This window comes from Sminthopsis crassicaudata, chromosome 2 (genome assembly GCF_048593235.1).
Source record: "Sminthopsis crassicaudata isolate SCR6 chromosome 2, ASM4859323v1, whole genome shotgun sequence".
NCBI lineage: Eukaryota > Metazoa > Chordata > Mammalia > Dasyuromorphia > Dasyuridae > Sminthopsis > Sminthopsis crassicaudata.
The window spans coordinates 484802377-484815139 of NC_133618.1; the positions used below are offsets into that span (position 1 = coordinate 484802377).

Consider the following 12763-nt stretch of genomic DNA (forward strand, 5'->3'; position numbering starts at 1 on the left):
TACATGTGAACTTAATGCTTACCCTAACAAATCAAAAGCTCACCAAGGAAGGTCTACTTTTGTCTTAGTATACTCAGTACCTAGTACAAAGCTGTTACTTGATAATTCCCACCTCTTGGCAGAGAGGTGACAGATCCAAGATGCAGAAAGAGATATGTATATATTTTGGGGCACAACTGTTGTGCAAATTCACTTTTCTCAACTATGCGTATTTGCTACAAGAGTTTTTTTTCTTCCCTTCCTTTCTCTAAGATTTTAAATGAGGAATGGGACAGCAAAGGGATAGCAATGGCAATGCTCAAAAAAGGAGAGCCACTGCAAGATTTCTTTAAATAAATAGAAAATTAAAGAAAAAAGTTCAGAAGGAAAGACAAACAAGCAGGACAGTTTTGAAAGTAATCTGTAAAATTTATACTTAAAAAAAAAAAGTATAAAATGGAGACAGTTTCATATAGAATCCTTTCTTGTGTTCTGCTATGGGTATAGCAATGCTCTTTTTTGTTGAAGTTCTGAAATTTAAAAAATTTAAAGAGTAGCTATTTAATAAATATCTGTGGATCTCGATGCTTAATATATATAGTACATTTGACTTTGCTGGGATGAATTTAACTTAAATTAAGTAACAAACAGCTTAAATTGCACAAAGAAAATAAATGAAACCAAGAAAATGAATGGAAAAACTACAAAACAAGAATTCCTATTGGCAATCTGGATCGACAGGGTTAAAGAGTGCCTAGGAAACATATTCTCCTACAAAAAGGAAAAGCACAGATGCTTGATTCAGTTCTTCTTTTGATTACAGTAGCCAAGTCTGAAGACCAAGAGAAGGCATTAGCAGATGGTTTGAGGTACATAAGTCAAAAGGAAACTGCATTTGCCTTACAGAGCTTCCTAGCAAATGAGCCTGACTGATGCCAAGAAAGCCAGCCGGCTCCAAGGAGAAAAACAGCAGGATATCTGGAACCCAACAGTCCAGCAAAAGAAAGGAAATCTCAAGATACAATTACCTGGCAAAAAAAATAGAATGTCTAGTGTAACCCATAAGCATAATGCTTCACCTCAAACACCTCCTTAACTAGAGGGGACATTTCTGGCCTGGCCAAGCCATTTATTCTAAGCAATGCTAGAATATATATATAAACTCATGTAATGGAAAACCTGCTAAGAACTAGTCATATCCAATGGTTACTCAGACAAAGCTACTGAAGAAAAACAATTCACTAATGCACAAACAGCTTCCTTCTGGGCTCTTAATACATCTCAACCAGCTGGACAACAGACAGAACTGGTCAAAGGGAAGCATGCCATATTCAAGGTCAGGGACTCTGAAAATCAGTCAACAGACAACTACCTAGGATTCTGGAAGAAATACAAAGAAATTTTATTCTAAAACACCAATTTGCGGGTGTAAAATGTGATAGGCAAGAGCGTAAGAACTGACTCATTAATTACAGTAAACCAAAATTAATACTGTACAAATGAACCAATTAATAAACTGTTATAGCAACTTGAAGAGTGAAGCTAAGCTATTGATTTCTTCAAATCTGTTAAAGAGTATAAAGGGCTACTTAATATGAAAATATGCTTGCTTAAGTGACTTTCTAGAAAGGATTTTGGGTTCCTACTTGTCTTTATATATCTACTGTAATTACAAGCAAAAATCTATAAAAATATCATTCTCATAATTATAAGTATAGACCAGTTTTAAGACTTGTGACCCAAAAGACTTTAGGAACACAAAAAATACTTTAACATTCCTATTATATCTCAATTACCCCCAACTCATTAAATAGTCATCATGTGACCCACAGGGGAGAAAATTTTAAAATAAAGAAATTTTTTTAAAATGCACTCATAGAAGGAACACTGGGAAGTGAATGTAAATTGTTAGCACTAATATCTGTCTGCCCAGGTTACATGTACCTTCGGAATCTAATGCTTATTGTGCAACAAGAAAATGGTATTTACACACATGTATTGTATCTAGGTTATATTGTAACACATGTAAAATGTATGGGATTGCCTGTCATCGGGGGGAGAGAGTAGAGGGAGGGGGGGATAATTTGGAAAAATGAATACAAGGGATAATATTATAAAAAAATATATAATTTAAAAAAAAAATGCACTCATAGTTGACTATGAACCTCTACATAGAATTCCCAATCCCTATATTTTTGTCTGCCTACATTTTTGATTTCCTTCACAGGCTAATTGTACACTGTTTCAAAGTCCAATTCTTTTTGTACAACAAAATAACTGTCTGGACATGTATACATATACTGTATTTAACTTATACTTTAACATATTTAACATGTATTGGTCAACCTGCCATCTGGGGGAAGAGGTAGGGGGAAGGAGAGGAAAACTTGAAACAAAAGGTTTTGCAATTGTCAATGTGGAAAATTACCTATGCATAAATTTTTGTAAAAATTAATTAAATTAATTTTTTTAAAATGTACTCATAAAACTGTCATTGCTATTTCTGGTTTTACTGAAAACAATTTGAATTTTAATGCTTCTCTAAAGAAATATGAATCAGTGAACAAAAACTGGAAAGAGCTTGTATTGTCCAATCTAGTAAAATGCAAAAGTTATTCTATGAAAAGTTATTCAAAAGACAAAATTTAAGTAGCTCACCTCAAAATAATCCAAAGCATCAGAAACTCAAATAACAGAATGAAGTCTCTAACTTTTAAGTGCTCTTTGAAAGATACAACAATTTAGTATCAACTACAGCAGCCTAAATATCAAGTTTTGGTTGGACTGGACCTTAATGATACTTCTTATAAATGAGAATACTTAGGCCTAAAGAGATAATACGATCATAGAATGTCAAAGTTAATGATCAAATATCTAGTTCAACCCTTTACTTTTTTTACAGATGAGGAAAATGAGGGCAAAAGAAAGGCAGTAACTTCAATGTCCCCCAGATAATAAGCAGCAGAGCCAGATTTTTAAACTAAAAGTCACTGACTTAGATGCACAACTGTTTCAACTACATTGCTATCCTATGTCATGGCTAATTATAGGAATCAGAGTTAGTGTCTTTACACATATCACTTAACTATTTTTCAATAATTCTCTTAGTAATTAGATTCATTCATGACCTTGGAATCCTATGCATTCTCTACCTCATAGGGTAGCTGTAAAAATTAGTTTCAAAGGAGATTTCAAGTTTTAAATACAGAACAAGTAGCAAATAAATAATAGCTAGCATTTACAGAGTTTTAAGACGTGCAAAATGCTTTCCACATTCCTCATTTGATTCTCATAATCACCCTGGAAATAAAGGCTATTATTTCCCCAATTTTACAAATGAGCAAATTGAAGGGATGGGGGGAATATAGGGAGATGAAGTAGCACTAGCTGAGGAAGAATTCCAATGCAGTTCTTCCTCATTCCAAGTTCAGGGCTCTCTCTGCTTTGACACCTTTTTGTCTAAATGTCAATTATCTAAACTCCTATTACTCTAAAGATAGCCTGTCAAAATTCTTCCTTTCAAAATAGCACACAAAAACACACTCAAAATTTACAAACCAAATCAAAAGAAAAAATTGAGGGAAATTATACAACTTCTGCTCTAGATGGAAACTAATGTGAACTCTAAATACTAAGAAACTGCTCCAAGACACAGAAAATATGAAACTCCTAGAAGCAGAAAAAAACCAAAATTTTTTTTTTAAAAATTATAGAAAATCAAAGCAACAATTGTCACTGTTTCTGAAGAATGATAAGAAGAAACAACATTAAAATGTAATGAGACAATTATTTTTCTGCATCAAACAAGGACAATGGAAATGCCACCTTTGCATTTTCAGGCTACTCTCAATCTTTTCAGGTTCCAGAATGCTAGATCAAGATTCAAAGAGTATTAATGAAAAGCTTCATTTACGTAAGAATGAAATTTTGTTTTTTTATCTGAGAACCAGATTCTATGAATCACATATTTCAATGACAGCTATTTGGTCACACTCCATTTACTAGGTAAATATCAAGAGATATCTTGATGTCAAGAGAAACAGATTTTGCTTAAAAATAAAGAAATTCCATGGTATTTAAGTTCTATTAATGAAGAAAAAAATTTGATAAAAATTTTCCCCAGATTTCTCTTATCAGACATATTTTGAAAATTTATGAAACTAAAGAAGATGCTTGATTTCACAGCTATCATTTTTCAGATAGAGGTTTTAGAATTCAGGGACTCCATTGTTCACTAGAGTTTTGAGCCATCCTTTCCTTTGACAATGCATCCTAAGCTATAGACCATGACAGCAAGTACTACTTCTCCATAACAGCTACTATTAGGTAACCTATGATTCTATTTTGATGTAATAATACTAACCATAATCACTTAGTCTGAACACCTCATTTTATTTTTATATATGAGGGTACTAAGGTCAGAAATGTTAAGTACCTTGCCCAAGGTCACATAGCTGGTTAACAACTGCACTATTAGAACCTAGATCTTCTGGTGACTTTGTAGAACCTGAAGTTTACAGGTACGGACACAACACTGGGTTCTAAAAAGCAAAGCAAACAAAGCATGAGCTCTGACAGGTCTTCTCAAGAAGGAAAGGTTAGGAGAACCCAGAGGACCAGCCTCAATGATTATATTAGCTTCAAAGTCAATGGATGATTTTCCCCCCCAGGAAAGGCTACTCATCAAACTGATCTAAGGTATAGAGGAGTTGTAATCTGCCAAATTTGTAGAGGGAGTATCCACAGCAAGGAAATCCCACTTTTATGAAGTCTAATTCCAGGAGTATAAATCCACAGCACCTAATTTTAAAGTAACTTCCTTTTAAATTTACACTGATGGTTGATCATTAGGAAATCAATTTACTTCGTTAAAATGACAAAAATTACAAATAATAAACTAAATTCTATCTAGAATTTAAAATAAGCAGTATTTTAAGAAATGGTATGGGATCTTTAGCCTAAATTATATTACTATAGTTCCATGCCATTCTGTTATACTACCATAGACACAACCATAAAAACCCCAAAGCACAATTGAGTCATTCTAAAATTTTTAAATAAGAACTATTTTATAAAACTGAAACCTGTCAAAGTATTCTAGAGTAAATTCATCTGTTGAAAAGGTTTAACAAATAAGATTTATATAGAGAAGATAGTTCATTTATATTGCATCATGAAGGGACAAGGTAATATGATTAATCGAACTTTCCATATAACTGAAGCTGTAATGTTGTTTTTTTGAAAGGTAAACCAACAGATCTTTCAAAACATGAATCTATAGTGGACTTAAACTAGTTAAACAAATATTTAAGAATTGTCTTTAAAAATAGGTTCTGAGGGGTTATAGGAGGAAAATGTCTTAAATTTTAGTGAAAAACGTTTGTGACATCTAGAGTGTGGGCACTCTGGAGAGCTAAGGTTGCTAAATATAACTATTTAAACTGAAAGAAATGAACATATTCAAAGACTCATAGACCCACAAGAATACTAAGTCTTTCTTTCAACTTCCTCTAGGAAAAGCCTTCACAACTAAATAGTAGTGAACAACTCTAGAAAACAATGTTGATAATTTCATCTAATTTGACTAACCTGTTGAAACTCTAATGGAATACAGCTAGCACAAATATTTAGGGGGTATTTTACCTCACCTTTTATCTGCAGCACATCTTTGAGTTTGTCCTCTGTTAACCTTGACCCACGAAGACATTTTTAAATCCTACAACAATTAATTCAGGTTATTTGCCTTCAGGATCAAAATGATTAAATATTTCACACCACCATTTGAAAAGAGAAAATTTCCCCAATAAAGCCAGGTTTCTCACCAATGATAGTCAATTTTTAATAAGCATTGTAATAGGGAAATAGTAAAATTAAAATCCACAAATAATATAAAAACTTCATTTATAAGCTATAAGGTAAATGAAGTCATTTTAAATGGGAGGACAGCAGCTCTGAAAGAACTGAGGTGCATATGAATGAATGAACAAACATTTATTAAGCCAACTAGGTGCTAAGCATTGGGGATACAAATGCAAAGACAGTTCTGGTCTTCAAGGAGTTTACATTCTTTTTGTTATGTCCTAAATTTTATTTTTAAAATTCTGCACTTATTTTATTTGTTGAAAATATACATTTTCATATATAAAGTAAAACAGAAAAAGAGGACAAATCTCTAATATGTCCAGATTACTTTTCTTTTTAAACACAGAAATTCAACATGTAACTTTCAAAGTTGTTTAATCAGCATTTCCTCTGGATTCTCTTACATAAAGGAGCTTCTATTCTTTTAAGAGATAATATACGAAAATTGCTCATGAAAAAGCACTTTGACCCTGAAAGTTACAGGTGAATTAAGCAGTAGAGGAGTAGACAAACATACACCCATTAGGAACAATGACAAAGTGGATTTGATCAAGAGTAGGGCAAGATAGCAGTACCCAGTGGTACTAGTTTTAAGTATGGAGAAGCAGCAGGGCATACCATATAGACAATTGGTATTGAAGTGGAAGTCGTTTTCCACCTCTGAACCATACTGGTTTCATAACCTGGGCAAATCACTTCACTTCTCTGGATTCTAGGTAGCTCTTTAGACTTTAAATTACAGAGAAGCTGCCCAGTTGTGTTGGTAGAGGGAGGTTCCTCACTCAGGAGTTCCCTCTGCCAATGAATCACAGATCCATTACTATTCCCAGCCCAATCTATCCCCTAGTATAGCACAATGAATTTTTTGTTTGTTTGTTTCCATACCCAGTGCTTAGTAAATATTTTGTAAATTACACTAAATTGAAAAGGGGCCTTTTACAGGGCTGCTAGGATATCTTTGAAAAGACCATTGACCTTCAATGGAATGGACTCAGCTAAGCCTTGATGTTTCCTAACATTTCTCTTTTCACTGACAATTTAATTTTATTATTTTAGCAAAAATCAACCTAGCTTAAACCTTTTATACCTTTTATTCCTGGAGATGCTGCTGCTGGATTTCTCTCCTCCCTTTTGGTAAGAAAGCAGGTAGAAGTCTCCCTCCACCCTTGTCTTTCAAGCAAACCCTAGGGTGCGACAAGAGGTGTTAAAAGATATTCCAGTGGGGGTCTTCAAAGATCCAAGGTAGATTTATTTATACCTCTGAGTTAACTATTATCCTCTAGCCAAAGCAAAAAAAACCAGGATTATACTGACTGCTCCAATAATGTTCCCCTGTATGCATGCCTAGACAGTCTCAAGCTTCTCCAATTACCAGGAGAGTTGAGCCACCACACCAATTTCTCCCCATCTTTACTATTATTAGACTGACCTCAATTTTATGACATTCCTTCCTGAACACATTCCAATCTAAGGAGTAATATTCACACTCTGAACTTTTCAAAATTCCCTCCTCCCTCAAATTCATAACACAAGCCCACTATAACCTATTCTACAAGGCTTTCCTTGACACAATCTTACAAACTTAGTAAGGATTACCTCTAAGGACAGATGAGGACATTAAGATTAAGGGAAATAAATTACGTGACTGTCCCATTCATTTAAATAGTTAAGTAACAAAACAAGAACTAGAATTTTCAGAAATTTTCAGGAAACAGGTTTTTCTGAATCTAATGAAAAGACCACTAGACTCAGAGACCTGGGTTCTAGTCCAGAACCTGATATTTGCTTCCTATCTGATCTCGGGGAAATCACAATCTCTTTTTGTTTCAGTTTCTTTATTTATAAAGTAAATGGTCCCCAAAATAGTGAATGTTAGGGTTCCTCCCCCTCCCCATCTTGGACATGAGAACTTCTATCTTATCCAGACTAGAAACACAGCAGCCATTCACCAGCCTAAAGTCACTACTGATAGGCAGAAAAGCTTTGACCTGTTCTGTTTTTAACATGGGCTGGTTCATTCCCACTTAGGCAACCTCACAGCCTCCTTCCTATAGGGGGCTTAACTAAGAATTCAATACTGACACTGAATCAGCTTTAGCCCAATGCAACTCAGAACTCCTAATCTCCAGAGATTCACCAGCCTCAATTTAACTGATAGTAGGGATTAGAGACATGCTTTGAACTCTTTTCTAATATAAAAAATGCCCTGGACCTGACATGATAATATTTGTAATATTAGTATTACATAACTGAACAAACATAATGAATACAATAATTTAAATTTTCTATATTAATAAAATTTAAACAATAATATGTATATTGTAAGGTATTTATTCCAGTTGTAGAAGCTATGTTTACCTATTTATGAACTCACAATTGGAAGTAGGAGAATGGACTTAACCCCCAAACTGAGAATCTCTACATCTTTGAGGTCCATTTTAACTTTAAATTCTATAGTCTTATTCTTCCTACTATATTTGTGCCTCCCAACAGGAATCTGAAACAGGACAGACCAATCTCCCAAAGCCTCTGTCTTCATACCACAAACCAGTTTCTATTGCAGGTCAGAACTAAGTCAGTCAATCAACAAGACATTTATTAAGTGCCTACCATGAGCTAAGTATAGAGAAGTACAAGAGCCTTTCCTCATCTCTGCAGTCAGGAATGAGATGATAGCAATCCAAGTTAAGCACTGTCAGCACCTCTCAAAGAGGCCAGATATCACAAAAAAGCAAGAAGGGAAAGGAAGAAAATATAAAAATGAAAAGGAGAAAGGGGAAAAAAGGGGAAAGAATGAAAGAAAACGGGAGGGAAGGTTAATTTGGATAATAATGATTTTAATTCCATTAATTCAAGTAATACAAACTAGGAACACAGCTTCTTCAATAAAATAAATATTTAAAATGGGTCAGTCCACCCAACCACAGAAGAAAAATGCAGATGTTGAACAAATTTCCCCCAAAATTTAAGTACACACAGACAAAATGGACAAATGCTAACAGATGCTAACAAATGCTAATAAATGCTAACAGATAAATCAGACTTAGCATGGTACAGTGGAAAGAGCATTTGGTTCTGAAGTTGAGGATCTTGATTCAAATTTCAAATCTTGCCGCTGTGTGACCATAATAAATAAGTTGCTGGGGACTATTTTTTTCATCCATAAAGTGAGAGGGTTCAATTCAAGAGCCTTTGAGGCCCCTTTCAACGCCTTGATACTTCCTCTTCTCCAACCAACTTCACATGCCCTTTGCAGATAAAAGACTACAAACCAGAAGAGTTCAACCCTAAAAAAGCCATCTACAAGTTACTTTCACTTCCTCAACTATCATTTTTAAAACCTCTGAAATCTGATTTCTAACCTCACCATTCAACTGAAACTGATTCCTCCAAACTTATCTATGCTCTTATTTGACCCTCATTCTCAACCTTCTTGTTTTCTCTACATTTGATACTGATCACCTTCTCCTATATCAGGGGGTTCTACAAACTTTTTTTTTTTTTTTTTTTTGTGGTAAATTTTGATAACTGTTTTTAAGCATATAACTGGCTTCTTTGGTAATCCTATGTATCCTTTAGACATTTAAAAACATTATTTTCCAAAGGGATCCATAGGTTCCAGACTGCCAAAAGGTTCCACATCACAAAAAAGCAGCTTAGATGCTCTTTCCTCTCTAGGTTTTTAGTGACTGACCAACTGTGTGACCTTTACTTCTTTAACGGATTTTCATCTAAGTTATATCCATAATTGTAGGTGTCTCCCAACATGTTCTTCTTTCTAAACTATCTCACTTGATCTTATTGATTTCTATGATTTAATTATTATCTTTCTGCACATGATTCTGAAATGAAGATATACCTCTCTAATTTCTCTAAGCTTCAGTTTTGTAACACTCAATTGACTGTTGGACACCTCAAACTGGATATTCCATGGGCATCTCAAATTCCACCCTTCTAAAAGAAGATTCATTACCTTCCACCTGCTATTTTCCTCTCTTCTGAACTTTCTTATGAATGTCAAAAGCACCATCATCCTTCCAGTACCCAGGTTTAAAATCTCAATGTTATCTCTCTGACTTACCTCACATATATAACTAGTTGCCAAATCTTGTAATTTCTTTCTTTTAAATTATATAATTACTATTTTAGTTCAGGTCCAAAAAACCTCTCACTTATTGCAACAGCCTTCTAATTGGTCTTCCTGCTTCATGTCTCACCCCCTTCATGTGTTCCCCACTCCACTGAGCTGCCCAAAATGTTATTGTGATTATGTCAACCTCTTACTTAATAAATTTCAGTGACCTCCTATTCCTTCCAGGAACAAATATAAAATACTTTTCCATTTAAATCTCTTTACCTTCCTATCTTCTCAATGTTCTTCATTCTACTCCTTTCCAACCCCTTTATGATTCAGCATATTGATCTACTTGCTACTCTGCTGTTTCCCACTCCCATGCCTTTGCACTGGCTATTCTCAATGACTGGTATACTTTCTTCCCAAGCCAGGACTCTTAAAATCGCTGGCTTCCCTTAAGACTCAGATAAAATGCTACTTCCAGGAGGCATTTCCAAGTCCAAACTGTTATCCCTCCGAGACCCCTAAGTTGCTAGCGTCAGCCCCTCAGGTACCTTCCATCTAATCTGTATTTACGATGCATGTTCTGATTTGTACACCTTTTTTCCCTTAAAGGCAGGAACTTGTATTTTTTCTGTGAATCTGCTTACACAGGTAGTGCATAAATCCTTAATATCTGTTGACTAAATTCCCCAGATCCTCCCTCCCCCCTTCTCAATTGGTGATTCTCTCTAGGCTACTTCAGGAAAGCCCCTACATATGCTTAACTTCCCTCCTTACTACGTCCTCCACAAGCCACTCAAAATTTCCTCTCCTCCACCCCCTCCAGGTTTGTAACCATTACCAATTCAACAAAAAGGAAAAAGGCTCCAACAGCCCTCTACACCGCCCCCACCCCAAGAGTCTCCACCCATTAGAATGCAAATTCCCCTTAAGTCAGAAACTGTCTTTGCTTTTCATTAGTGTCCCCAGCTTTGGCACAGAACTTGCCAAGTAATAGCACTTAGGACAGAGCCCGACACCCAACAAGCTCTTTTTCATTCATTCAATCGGAGTCCGTTTTAGGTAAAATTGAGCAGGTCTGAATTTGAGAAAATGAACAATTTTTAGAGAGTGGTATTGCAAGCTGGTCTCTGCCTCAGAAACCACCCATCTTCTTAACATCTTCTTAGCGCTAGTACATGGAACATCACAATTTCGTAAGAAACACAAATATGGCAAAGAGCCGAGTAGTGACAGACAGGTTGGTATAAAAGTTATCACTGATGACTTACTTTGGGGAAACACATAAAAACCACCGAGGATGCCTGGGAAAAAGAGATGAGCCCTTAATGACAATAAGGTCAGGGGTTACTGGATGCAGCAGGATATGGCTATTTGCAAAATGTTAACGTCTGCAAAGAGATCTTCACCTATCTGAGGTTCCACACCCTCAACCCTGAAATGGAAATGGACATAGAAGTATCGCTAACGGGAGTTCTTCTCTGCGGCAGGTTTACAGAAAGACACACGAGAAACGCACAAGATGAGATGGGGGGTCAGCTATCAGAGTGGAGACGGCTACACACGGATGAGATCACCGTTTTATCGGAACATTGTTACTATCAAAACTCACGTTCCTACACCGCTTGTGCTCTCCTCACAACGATCCTGAGAGCTGAGGGGGGAGAGAAGAAGTGACTGAGGACCACGAAGCAAAAAGCGGAGGAAAGGGAGGGAACGTGAGAAGCAAAGAACGGCTGAGGATAGAAAGAGGGGCAAGGGAGGGAAAGGAGGAGAAAAGTCGAGAAAATGCGGAAGGCTGAGAAGGAAGGGGAGGGAAGAGGTGAAGAGGGTGAAAGTGACTGGTTAAAGGTGAGAGGAGGGGGAAGGGGAGGGTGGGGAGGCGGAGAAGGGGGAAGAGAAGATATGGGAGGAGGGAAAGAGGATGGAGAGGAGGAACAGCACGAGCCGGGGTGAATGGAGAAAAGGAGGGAAAACAAGTGAAAACACGAGAAAGAGGTAAAGATAGAGGCCGGGAAGGAAGGGAAGGGGAGGGCTGAGGCGAGGGGGGCATCAGAGGGAGCAGCTCAGGGCTGGAGGGCTGGAGGAGGAAGGAGAGGAAGAGGAGGGAGAAGAGGGAGGGGAGGGCTCCAGCCGCCGTCGCTGGAGCGCCCGACGGGGCGAAAGAGCCAAGGGGGTGGATCTGGGGGAGAGGTGCGGGGAAGGGAGGCCCGAGGCCGGCCAGCGCCGAAGCTCCAGACGGAGGCTGAGCCGGAGAGCGAGGCCGAGTCCTGGAGAGGGTTTATCCCAGGGTGGAGGGAGGGAGGGAGGGGTTGCACTTACCGAAGCTGGAAAGTGGCACTGCCGGGCGTCCAGCTCCAAGCCTCCCACTGCGCCGACCTCCACTCACACCCAGGGGCCGCCGCGGCGTCCAGGCCCCAACGCTGCACCCGTCCCCCCACCCCCCGCTGCTACCTTCGCTCTACTTCCGGCTCCAGCCCAGCTTCCGGTTCCTGTTCCGGTTCGGTACTCCTGGCTGCGGCTTCGTCGCTCCTGGAGACCGGCACTTTACAGCAGGACGCGGACGAGAGCGCCCTCTGCTAGACAGGAGGCCCAGCGCAGACTGAACCGGAGTTAGCATTAAAGAGGGGGGGAGAAGGTAAGAGAGAAGGAGCAGGAGATAAAACTGGAAGGAGAGGAGAGAGGATGGGAGAGAAAAAAAAAGGAGGAGGAAGAGGAGAAGGGGAGGGAAGAAGGAGGAACAGAAGGATGAAGGGTTAGAGCTTCACCTTTTTCTTATCTAGTACCTCTTTGGCAAGGCCTTTGGAAGCCGCAGCATAATGCTTTCAGACGCGTAAAAGAAAA

The 12763-nt window shown here is 37.7% G+C and overlaps 1 protein-coding gene across 1 annotated transcript in view; it reads right to left on the reverse strand.

Annotated features, from left to right (window-relative positions):
* Window positions 1–12368, reverse strand: part of LOC141557544 (nuclear receptor coactivator 5-like) — a 32589-nt gene extending 20221 nt beyond the window's left edge. Inside the window, exons 1-2 of the mRNA XM_074293339.1 lie at window positions 12242–12368; window positions 11532–11573 (exon numbers count right to left, since the gene is read on the reverse strand). The gene's annotated coding sequence lies outside the window, so the exon portion shown is untranslated. The remainder of the gene's footprint in view (window positions 1–11531; window positions 11574–12241) is intronic.
* Between the last annotated feature and the right edge of the window lie 395 nt (window positions 12369–12763).